We start from the raw sequence: 13,030 nt of genomic DNA on the forward strand, positions 1-13,030 counted from the left end.
GAACTTGCCTAGAAAGAGCAAAAGTTTTCTTTGGCCTGAACTGATTTGTCTTACACTGACTTAGATTTCCTTACAGCATGTGGCCTATTATTATAAAAGATACATTGTCATTTATACTCACAGGAATTTTAACAGCCTTGTTTATTCTGGAGCTTGTATGGCACGAGGCCACAAGGAATTCCACTTTCTTCTTGGTTAGACATTGTGAAATAACAAAGAAGCAAAAAGGGCACAGTCCCTTTTCTTCACCCTCCTCTGCTCCCCAAGCCACACCAGAGTCAAATGCAGCTTGCCAGTAAAACAAACACTGGTTTGTTAAGAAAAAACAAGTACTTGACAGGAATCCCTTCAGCCAGGTTGCAGACCAGTTTTAGGGCTAAGAATCTGAACAATTTGTACTGTGCTCTTGATACTCCAAACACACAATGTGCACTTGCACCTTTCCTCATCTGGCCATCACTTTGAATTACAGAGTGCTTTGGTGGTTGGGGCTACCCAAGGCTGTTGAAATCCATGAGGTTAGGCTCCAAGGAAAAGCAAAGCCAGATGAACAAACCTCACTGTCACCTGCACCTAACACCTCCTGATCCCTGTGAGACACAGGATAAATACCTCAGGAAGTGGTACTAGCTTCTTACTCCTTTGTGCTTCAGAAATCTGGCAATAATGTCAGGCACCTTCATCTCACCATTGCTCACATGCAATAACTCCAGTGCAAGCTGTATCCAGCCATGAAGCAGAGGGCGGCCAGTCCCAGTTAGGAAGGTCAGAAGCTGGGCTAAAAGCAGAATTATACTCCCTAGCATGAATTTAGTTAATCGTTACTTCAAATCCAAGTGCTAGACCTACATCCTAGACACTAATCCCAGCAAAAAGTTACCAATAGTATAAAAATTGACCTACTAAAGATTCCCTGGAAGTTTCACCAAGTTCATTATACTACTACTCACCCAAAGATTAAGGAGAAAAAGAAGAGAGCACTCTCAACATCACCCTATATCTCAGCCAATCTGATGAGTCTAAATGATTAACAGGTGGGAGGGGAGGTAACATGCAGTGGCTGCTTTGCAGGGGATGATTTGCCCATTACTGATGCCAAGTGTTTGCAGATAGCTAAAGTGACATAAAAGTGCTTTGGGATCCTTCAAGAGTAAAGGTCCTTTAGGATCTGATCTGCTGAAACTGCCTCATTAGGGTATACCTACCTATGCACTCAGCTGCAGGGGTTGAGAGCAACTCATGTACTCCTGTGCTTATGGATCAGCCCTAGATATCAAGACTAATTGATTGCAAGGGGATTGTTCTCATGGGCTGTAGATTTAATTGATCTTCTATGCCAAATTTAGTTGAGTATTATGATACAGAACTGAGATGAACCTGCTGGTTCATATCCCCAACAAGGGGATAGATACTGTTTGCCATCCTTTGTAACCTTTCTCTTTTGGGCTTCTAAAGGCATCAGTTTAAAGCTGCTCTGTTTATTGAAAATTCTGGCAACAAAATCCACATAGGTCAAAATAAGTGCTAGCTTAGGGAAGCAGACCCTTAAACTGAAAATATCATGGCTGAAAATATCATGCATGGATTTGCTTGGCTTTTGTGCATATCTAATGAAAGCCTAATGAAGGAAAAAACTAATGGAAGCATGGAGTAATTAAGCAGAAAGGCAACTTTAGGAAAGTGAGAACATAAAGATTTCCATGGGGAAAGCCAAGTTTATACATTTTTTGAGGAGGGATATTGTTTCTTTATTAACTTTTCTTAAAGAATGAGGATTTATATGCGTTCGTTGTGAATAAGTGGCATTGCATAAATAAGTATTTACTGAAGAGTCTCAGAAGAGCCTAGCCCTGCCTGATGGCCCAAGAGCCTTTGAACCTCAATATATTTGGCAGACCAGTGTATGCTCCATGACTGCTGATTTACGGATACACTCATCAACCTTTTGTACTACTCCTTAACTGTTTCTCATTAACAAAGCCTCAGTAATCATTGGAAATAATCAACAGGCATCTTCAGACTATTGTTTAAATAATGGATTGTATCAATACTTCCTGGATAACAGTATATAGTTATAAAAATAACTAGAAAAATGCCTGTTCTGTATGTGATGAGTCATTGTTTTTTCTTTTGCTTTATCACTGCTTCCTTCCTTATAAAAAAAACAAAACCCAAACCCATATACCACTTTCCAGAAAGAAACCCTTCAAAATATTTTCCATGGGTTAATACTTCCAGGAGCATCTGCACAGTGCTCTTAGTCATATTGTTTAATGGCAGGTAGCCCCGTGAGGAGCAGGGAAAGGGACTTAATGATCTCTATGGGTCCATACCAACATGAGACATTCTATGATAGCTCTCTAAACATTTTCAATCCATTTATTTTAAGTCCTTACAGTATCTAGATGCAACATTTGACTTGAATATTGAAGAAAAACATTGAATCAGAAATGCTGGCAGAAAATGTATTTGACTGTGATCTTCCCCCACTGTCTGCAGATTGGTGAGGTCTAGAACATTACTTTAAATATGGGTAACAAGGATGTATGAAAAATGTCACATGTGAAAAATGTTCTAATGCCAGCTCCCCAGCAATGATTCATGACATGGCCTGCTTCTCAGCCTCTGTGGGTGTGAGAGGCATGTAGTAACTGAAGTTTCTTTACATCAGCTGGCAAGGAAGACACTGTAGTTCTTTCCCTACTCACACACCTTCCAACTACAATTGTATCAAACCTGTTTTCTGAAGGAGGAAGTAAATTTCACAATTAACAGCACAGAAGGAGATATAAAGAGAGAGCAGACATTCGCATGGGCTGTTACCAAAGGAACCAAGGAATCTCTTAACTACAACACTATAAAAAGATCTGTAGGGTTGGTTTCTTTTTTTTCCTCTGGGAAGCAGCTCAAATAAAAAGTAAACTGAGCTCTGTGAGCTGCTCTAAGGGCTGGCTTTAATCTGAAATAGTTTCCAGATTTTTTTGTAATGAAGGGCATCTAAATCTATCACAGCTCTTCCAGGCATCATTTGAACATTGTAGTATCACTGCAATGCAATTTGTTCTTTTATGTGGTTAGGGGATTTTAATTTATAACTCTTTGGGAGAAGAAAGTAGTTTGCCTAAGGCATAAGTTCGGTTTACCTGCATCTCAGGACTGCCTGATCCTGAATGTATCATACTTACCCTGAACATGCGCTGGGCACACCACTTTGGTCACACCATTTGTGCAGAATTGCCTGGTGTGGAGAGAAAGGTATCTGTCCCTTGCCTACAGAAACCCATAATTAGGCAGGCAGTCATCTGAGCTCTACTAACAAGCATGAAAAGAGCTACAGAAGTGATGGTCTTGGGTGGGATTTATGGTTCAGGTCAATTCTGTTTGTCTAGTGTACGGTGACAATCCCCACATGTGCTGCAGGGAGCTGAGGCCAGGGCACCAGGGCTCCTTTAGCCCAGCCACCAGCCATGAGCATGTATTTAGACCAGTCTTGCTCTTGGCTTTTCTGTCTCTTAATCACCTACTCCTTGATGCATGGACACAAAAAGAGGGGTGGAGAATGTTCTCACCTAAGATAAGTCAGGCACCACATTTAGAGGACATTGAAGGGTTTAGATTCAACTTCTCTTACCCACCACTGGCATTCCCCAAGACATCTTGACTTACAAACAAGATAAGTCAGTAACCTGCAAACACTGCAGGCACCATGTAACTATCTTAACAAGGACTTCAGCAGATCAAAGCACAGAATGCTGAAGGCATCTAATGCTTCTTGTTGAACCCTGCCTTCTCAGGAAAGAGGTAAACATCTAGCATAAATGTATCAGTTTTTTCTGGGGCAATATATCCCAAGCAAAATGTAGGGAGGGGAAGAAGCACCCAATACACTGCTTATCTCTCTGCTAAAAAAGAATCCAAGAAGAAGTGAGAAAATTGAGAAAAAAGTGCTCTACCTTTCAGACTTTTCAAACAGGAAGACTGGATTATAGCCACTGGTGTCAATAGCCTTGGGGAATATCTAATGCATAAAAACAATTACCAGGTGCTCCTTTGCATTATTAACCAAAACCTACCATTTTCTTTACTAAAGCATAGACAGAGAAAGAGGAAACTTGGGAACCTGAAAAGCTGAACCTTGCCATTCCTATTTCTGCAACTAATGAATCTTAAGAGGATGGAAGTGAAAAACTTATTAAGAATGTAGGAACAAGCGACATGTAGGAACACCCATCTGATAGACAGATGGGAAATGAGCTGGTCATCTCCAGCCAGATTTCCATGGACAAAACCAGAATCTCTATGGTGAGTAAGAAAGTTTTGCACTGCCCAAACCTGCCCCGATTTTCAACATATCCAGACACAGAGAAAGCTAAAGATTAGTGTTTCTGTTTCCAGCTCTGCCCTTGTGGACCTTATCAGGCCAAATCAAACCATACATCCTCTAATTTTCACATCTGCACAAGACAATGTGGTGTTGTGAAGTCTGACATCTAGAAAAGTATTTTCAGCTCTTTAGATACAAGACCCTTGTGTCATGATGCACAGCATTAAAAACTTCTAGGAGGATGTGAGCTACCTCTAGAAACTTGGTAAGCCTTGGTCAAAACTTCAAATTCGAGGCACAGCCAGTTCCTAACTAAAGGACTAATCAAGGCCACATTATCTGCAGCCAGTGCCACACTTATCTCTAAACATTTGTCTAAGTAGGCACATCATCCATCAAAGCACACTTTTGTGGATGCTGTTCATATCACTGCATGTACCGAGTGCTCTCAACTTAGCTGAATTTCTATATTTATGAAGCCAATGTGCATCTAAAATGAGTTTGGGCTCCTGCCCACATTTTTAGTAATCTCGTTCTTTTTCTTGGCAGCATCACAGTCTATCAAATTTAAGCCTGTTCTGGAAAGCTTCAGTGCAGAATACATTTTCCTTGTTATTTTACATGAGGCAGTGTCACTGCATTCATGAGCTTCATTCTTCATACACAAACATAGGCATGCACTGCTTAAAGTGCTTCATTCTTCATACATAAACATATGCATGCACTGCTTAAAGTATGCTCTTCATTTCAGCAGCATTTCGTCTTCTTTAGGAGGCATGTAAACAAGGGAAAATGAGCAAACATTTGCAAGATCATTTCCTGTAGCATGAACATTGATTAGTTCTGCACAAGTTCTGCCCAACTTTGCCTAAAATAACAGTACTGATTAAAGATCAAAAGACCCAAATGTGATATTTGGGCTGCAGGAAACCCCCATACATTATTTTCATTTACTATATATACCTTATTTATTTTTTTTTAAGGAAGATGAATTTGACTAGTCTTAACACTTAGAGACTGACTGGAGTGCTTGGAGAAATTTACAATTATTAGTGAACATTGCTGAAAGCTAGACAGAGTTTGAGCATATCAGAAAACAGTAGGACAAAAAGGAGGAACTAAGGAATTGTAAGACAGGCAGACTAATGTGAATTCTGGAAAGTTAGCAGAAGAAAATGTACTATTTGTCAATCATGAGAGGCTAACTAGACAGGAAGGAGCCATAGTCAATCCCTTAGTAGAGAGCAGTAATTAACAGTTTATACGGAACTGTAAGGTGTACTGACAAGAGTTTTATGGAAAGATTTGGTGCTGTTCTGTGTCTTAACAGCTCAGATAATGGCAAAAATTGTACTTAATAAATTATTAAAACTTGGCAAATGAACTTAAATGCTCAGGAAGAGACACTATTGCAGAGCTGTGTATCCTGTTAATGGATATAGGCATGTGCCCTTCACCCATGCTAGTGAGCACTCCCCCAGAGGGATTTCTAGGTCTAGTTGGCACATCCAGTGTTTGAGGGACCATTCCTATGAAGCAATCGGAACACAGCAACTTCCAGCCTGTTCTGGAGCAATCAAGAGCCTATTACTAGCACAGATAAGGACCACACTAGCCCAACTGTGCTGAGAAGCTGGTGACATTGCAAACCACACCGACTCCATTAGAAGCTTTAGTAAATTCCCCAGGGAATGGGTGAAATCGTCATTGCTGTTGGAAACTTTGTAAGAGGTTGTATCTTTCAGCAGCTGCTTAGTTTTAGCTGACACTGCTTTTGGGCAGGACCTTTTCAGTTCCCTATTTCTATTCAATTTATAATAAAAGGTTGCTATTCACAGGATATATAAAATTCTAAGATCTTTAACCTTTAAATTAGTCATGCCTTCTACTGCTTACTTTAGCACTAGAAGAAAGAAACATCATTTGCACTTTTTTTTTCAGTGGCATCCAGAACAAAAGAGAATATGTTTATTCAAGCATGATTGAATCCCTCCTTAAGTCAAAATTAGATATTTTTAAAGCTTACAAATCTGAAGTGACACACTGTTTCACAATACAGCTAGGGTGACATGGAAGTGACATGTCCCAGAGTGAGAACACAATGTGTCTGTGTACTTAAGATTTATATACTGACTGGTTTTATAAGACTCTAAAGTAAAGGGCAATTCTATCAGCTAAGAACAATTTCACATTTTGAGTATCTCTGAGTAGTACTGCTCCTGTGTACAAACCAGAATGGCTAGATAACTGCTTGAGCCCATGTGCAGCATCATCACCTACTTTTCCTCCAATATCAGGTGAAGCAAGTCTGAGGTTTACTGTCCTCTGTTGCCTCTGTCTCTTCACATAGACTGGAATGATGTGAAGGAAGAGACTGGATCCACATGTGCTCCTGCATGGCAATTTGCTTTTGCAGACACCAGCGACTAATGGGCATCCATTGAGGGTCTCTGCACATCATTCTCACCATAAAGACATTGAGGAAAACAGGGAACTGGCAAGAAATGTTCAGGGATTAAGACACTAAGAAGCAGAGGATTGAGACATAGCAGTCCTGAGAGGGAATCTGATGCTGGAGACAAAAAGTAAGTGACCACAGGATGACAAATAAAATGTCCCCACAGCCACTCAGAAATATGAAAAGGAGAAAAATATTGGTTTCAGCTCCTGCCTCCTTACATTCTTTTCTCAGCTGATTTCTTTGATTTGTTTGGTTGTTGAGGCTTTTTTCACACTGACACTAATTAATTTCCTGAGGATATGAGAACTCAGTTGCTTGGAGCCTCACGTTCCCTTTGGATTCTGAGTTGGAATACCAGCTGCAATTTTTACAGCCTGCTAGAAGTACTCATCTAATTGACCGTAGGAGCTGAATATATGGGAGCATTAACCCAGCTTTCCAAGTGGGTTAATGTAGTAATCATTGCCACAGGACAAGATCCAAGGTGAAAATCTGACACGGGACGTTGTCCAAAGAAAATGCCAGTGAACGACAACGAGTAAAGATACATGCATTTGAAAACAATATTCTTCAATAAACAGTCCTCTTAGTTGCTAAATAAAAAACAATACCCATATTAAACTACTGGTAGAAACTATGGATTTGGCAAAGGTGCCCAAAAAAGTAGCTCTGTATTTGTGATACCCTGTTGATGAACCCTGAGTTCAACCATGCCATGGACCATCTGGATGCAATGTCAAGTACAGCTTCACTGCCAAACTGTTCTGAGCAAAATATCATGCAGCAGACTGGGGACTCAAGACTTGCACATCGGCAGTCTTGATAAGGACTCCACTCAGTGTAAATAAAAGATTCTGCAGCTCTTAAGGGTGGCAGCGTGTCAAGGAAGCTGCTGTGGTCCACAAACCAGAGCCAATGATTTGAGCTGGCCCGGCATCACGTCGCTCTTGTCTGCAAGCCAAAGCCTCGTGCCCAGGCTGATCTGCCTTAAGCAGTGAGACAAGTGCCAGAAAGCCATGTGAGCAAGGCCTAACACCCACTCTGCCCCTGATCTCATTGTCAGGCTCAAAGCTGCAGCAAAATCACCCACTAATCATGACTTTAACAGACAGACAGCTTTCCCTGAAACACGGCAAAAATCATAAGAATATTTTAAAGCGTAGGATAAGGAATTACTTTCACTGCTGTCTCTGGCTTTTTTTCATCAATCTCATGATTTTTCCTAAAACACCAGTTGTATGAGAAATTTAGCTCATGTGATATACAGACAAATAGGATGGCTCTTTCAGATACTATTCCAGATTTCTGCCGTTCTTTATCAGTAACTGTATTTATTATTCACACTGGCATGAATGTGGCTGCTTCATTTCAGACATTTTTACATATAAAAATGTATAAGGATCACTTCCACCAATAATTAGAAGAGGTCCAGTCCTGCACTTTCTGGGCACATACATTTCCTGGTGAAGCCCAAACACTAGGGCAGAGAACATCAGGAAACTTACATAAATTGAAATGCAGAATAAACTTCATAAGGAATATGCAGCAACTGGCTTGTGAAATTAAATACAAAGTTTAATATACTTAGGGAAAGATAGACTGACCAGAGAAAGTTCTCTTTAATAAAAGCAATAGTAAAAGACACACACACAGCTACCACAGTTCTTCATGGAAAGATGTGAATCAACATTTTATTCCTCTGAACTAAACCACAATAGTCTACTGCCTGGCTACTTATAAAGTATATTTTTCTTCAAAGATGATTTCTTTTAGAACTCATTGGTTGAAAAACCATGAGTCAAGCTGTGTTGGCGTCAGGACAGGAATTAAGCAGGATTATAGAGGGTCTTTAACTCTGATTTAAAATACAACATGTCTCCTCAAGGACACCAGATCTCTGCCTTCTGATGTACAGACCACTAAAACATCTTTCCATATTCTGACACTGCAGGTTATCCTGCACTGCCCTAAGCTGCTCACTCTGTGCGGCATTTAGTAGAATATGTCAGAAAAGGAATGAAAACTTGGAAATTGTAAGAAAAACACAGTAAAGAGGACTGCTGTCAGAACTTGTCTCGATACATGTGAATATCAGAACATCCAAAGGGATTTAATAGGAAGTAGAAAAAGGAAAGCGTGCTGAAGAAATACTAAATACTTTACTCTTTCCAACAAGTATTGCAATACTATATTTTTCTCTGCTGGCTTTCTGGGGGCCTATTTATGTAGGAAAAAATCCTAACAGTGTACACTCAGTGTATTAGCTAGCCTGTTCCTATGTCTCTATGTGGGCTTTTTTTCCTATTCCATACAAATCAGAGTAAATCAACTCACATTTATTATTCATTAAAACTTGTCTTTTTGAGGACTTACTATGGAGTTGCTAGAGTGCTGTAAAATTCAAGCCCAAGGTTAATTGCATACTAATGTCTATATACAGATGAATGCAAAAACCACCACTTCTGGCTCAGGAAATCCCCGAGCAACAGATGTCAAGGCCAAGAGAGGCAAATAAGGAGATACCACTTGATGTTTGCCAACTCTTTTGCTCTTCATTAAGTGCCTGCTTTTGGACGCTATCAAGGACAGGATGCTAAGCTAAACAACCCTTTGATATGACCTAGTAGAGCTGTTCTTATATGTGATACATACTTTCAATGAGCCCTTTCAGTTCTTTGCCACTTCAGAACACTCTGCAGATGCCAGTCTGTAAATCATTTCCAGCAGATTGTATAAAGTTTAGAAATCTATTCAGGATAATGATTTTTTTTCCCAAGCTTGATTAAAATAAAATAAATTAATAGAACTGCTGAGTTTTAACAATAAATAGAATTCTATACTTGAGTTTCAACAGCAAAAACCAAACAAGCAGTTCTTGAGCTGTTAACACCTGATTAGACACCACAAAAATTCCACTGATGGAGGGTGCTTGAGGCTTCTGTGCTTTGATTTCGTGTTAGTGGAAAGCTTAAACCTCGTGTGGATGCTAGCACTGCCCATGCATTCATCAGTCATGCAGCCTCTTCCCTGCTTCTGCTGCATTTTTGTCTTGCTTCCTTTACCTTTTCTAACAGCACAGGTTTTAGTTCATCAAAAGCTCATAATCCTATAAACCTCTACTGTCCACAAAATTATAGGATAGTTAACACTGGAAGAGATCTCGAGGGTCATTTGGTTGAAATCCTTGCTCAAAGCAAAGCCTCAAAGCTATACACTGTTTCAAAGGTTCCTCAGGGCCTTTTTTAGCTGAATTCTGAGTATTTCAACTACCAAGAATGACATTTCTACAGAAAAAAATTGTCTATGTCGGTACCCTGTGAGAACACGCAGAAACTGTTTACAAAATTCACTCTGAATGACACTTTGATTGCTTCACCTATCAAACTCCACAAGAATAATTGAGCAAAAATCCTCACCTTATGAATATTTGGAGTGAGTTGTGATAAAATATTAAACTTCTGGAACATAAATGGTTCTAGTATTCAATGCAGTTATAAAAGCACACAAGAAACAAAGGAAAACAGTTAAAGGAAGACAATTCATAGAATGTGCTTGTCTCTTGTGATTTTTTAGCTGAATGCAAATAGCTTTCATGAAAAATTTAGGATTTCCTTCCTTTTTATCGTATTTCTAGCTTCCTCATTTATTAAAAACCCTTCCCTATTCTGTGTCACTATGGAAAGTTTTTATATCATTAAATTTCATATCTTCAGTAAAGTAATTATAATGTAGCCAGTTTTTAGTGGCATAATCAACCCCTTTCATTTTTAATGACCAGCTTCACTCTTATGTGCACTAAATGTAGCTGCTTTGACAAATATTCAGTCAAAAAGCAAAATGGTCTTTGCTTTCACAGACATTTGTTATCTTTACAATGTGTGGAGATTCCACAATTCTGCTTTCCCATTTCCTGTTAAAAGCTTGTTGTAAACAGACAGAACTCCAAATAGATTCTAAATTATGCTTGTTTTAAAATACATTATTAAGTCAGCCTGCACAGCAAACTGTGCCTTTAAGAAATGCACACTTTCAGATAGCAGCCTAACAACCATCACCATCCCATGTGATAGCTCTGAAATTAAAACTACCAGGGAAAAATGTTTCTGTTCCCACTGCCTGATAATAAAAAAACCCAAAACTAATAATTTCCTTGCAACATGTAGTGCAGAAGAAATCTGTGCAGATGGGAGATGTGCGATCAAGCCTTGTTACTATTCCACCTGCCTCCTGACAATTGATTCAGTTCCCTCACTCCTACCACTGATCACAGGCATCACACAACTGATACATCTTTATTCTTCCTGGTTTTCTTGCTTCCCAACCCCCCACTGAGAGTGGACCCCCAAGCCAGCCAGATCCAGCAGGTGGAATTATCCACACCCCAGGACACTAAAGGGGGTTTTGTTCCCTGATGGGTTGTTTAAAAACAAATGTCTCCACTTCCACAATATCTTTGCAGAGAAAGTGCTTGCCTGGAAGCTTTCTCTCAGTGGCTTCTTGGGTTGCAAAACAAACCATACAGTTCCTCTGTAGCTCTCCAGGAGAAACCCCTTCCTGTCCATCACTCCAGAGGCTTCCCCACAAGTCCACTTTCTGTTCCTCTTAGGAAAACTCTGGTTTCCTTCTCATCCTCAGCACTCCAGCACAATGCTCCAAAGCATTCCTCTACCCTGTGCACGCTTGCCACCCTCAAGGAAGAAACCGTCTCCTCATTTCTCTAGACATATCTGTCCTTAGAAAGATATCAGGAGCCAGGATAAGATGGAAATGCAGCCTGTCTTTTTCTCCGATCCCCATCTGTGGCCTTTCCAAAGAACACAGAGTACCCAGGCAAATAGGAACAAATGTACAAATATCTTACACCTTTCCAACCCCTCCATGTCTACACGTGCACACTCTTCCCCAGTCTGAATGGTGCATCTTGGCTCCTGGGACAACAGTTCACTTCACCCAGCTTTTCCTCTTGGCTCTCTCCTATGAAGCATGCTCCACCCCATATTGCTTTTCCCTATACCCAGGTGTCCTATTCTCTTGCAGGAACCATCTGTCTCTTGAAGCCCCTGCACTCCTGCTAGCATCATCCACATTTCCCATACCTCTGCTTTGCCAAGCCACTGCTGAATGCCCTAGCCTGACCTGGCTCTCCCAGGGATGGTCAGCACTTCTGGACCAATTCAACCTACTTTATTTCTGCTTTGGCCTTTCCCTTCTATCTCTGGGGTTTTGATAACTCACACTGTATTTTGTACCATTCTCTGTCTGTGTTTCTCATTGTGTGAATCCCTGTTCCTCCCATTACTGGATATTATCCCAGAACCTCAGTCTCATCATTAGCCTTTTCGGGTGAACCACAGAGCAACTGCAGATCTTATATATATATATATATATATATATATATGTATATTCCTAATTATTGATTGTAAAGGAGGGTTATGTCAACTGCTTCTAAAAGGAGGTGAGATTCATTTCATCTAGCTGTCTAGATCAAGAGTCTAGATAAAAGGCAGTATAATGGTTGCACTGCGTGCATTTCGTGAAATGAGAGCAAATATTTCCTGAGAGGAACTAAAACCACTAGCCATATGCTTAAAATGCTTTAGAAATCATTATTTAAGAGGTAGTGAATTAAAAGATATGCCTTGCAGAATTCCATAGGAGGAAGAAAGCATGGTATGTCAGATCAGGACACAGCTGAGAAGAAACAAAATAACACTAACTGTTCCTGTGTCCGGATACAGTGACATCAGGACAACTTTATGCTTATGGAGTAGTTCAGACCTGTCCTACTGACCCCGGAAAATCTGGCTCTTGCCCACTGGAATCTGGCCTGAAGGCACTAATTCCTTTCACAACTATCTCTCTATTCTGTTTGTATTTATATGTCTCTCTTACATTTTGTTCCGAATTACTCTTGGCTTCCTTTTTCAGTTTCCTAGTTTCAGAAACATAAATGACAAAGTAAACACACCAGTTCACAATCTTCTTTTGAGATTCCTGCTTTCGCCAGGGAAGTGCAGTTAATATTTTCTTTTCTGTTCCAAGTTACTGGTACTGATATTAGCAAACTGTTTCTCTGTAAACTGGCATTCTTTTGGAGGAGGATGTTCCATTCCTTTTTGTACATCTGTCTGACATGGCTGTGTCACTGTCTGACATTACAGAAACTTAGAATCATAGAATCATGGTGAAATCTTCCACAGCTTTTCCTTCCCTAAAAGCATTTATTATTTCTTACACTGAAGTAA

The sequence above is a fragment of the Neopsephotus bourkii genome, unplaced genomic scaffold (genome assembly GCF_033783945.1).
Source record: "Neopsephotus bourkii isolate Nb327-2 ecotype Australia unplaced genomic scaffold, CSIRO-AGI_Nbou_v1 NB_53, whole genome shotgun sequence".
NCBI lineage: Eukaryota > Metazoa > Chordata > Aves > Psittaciformes > Psittacidae > Neopsephotus > Neopsephotus bourkii.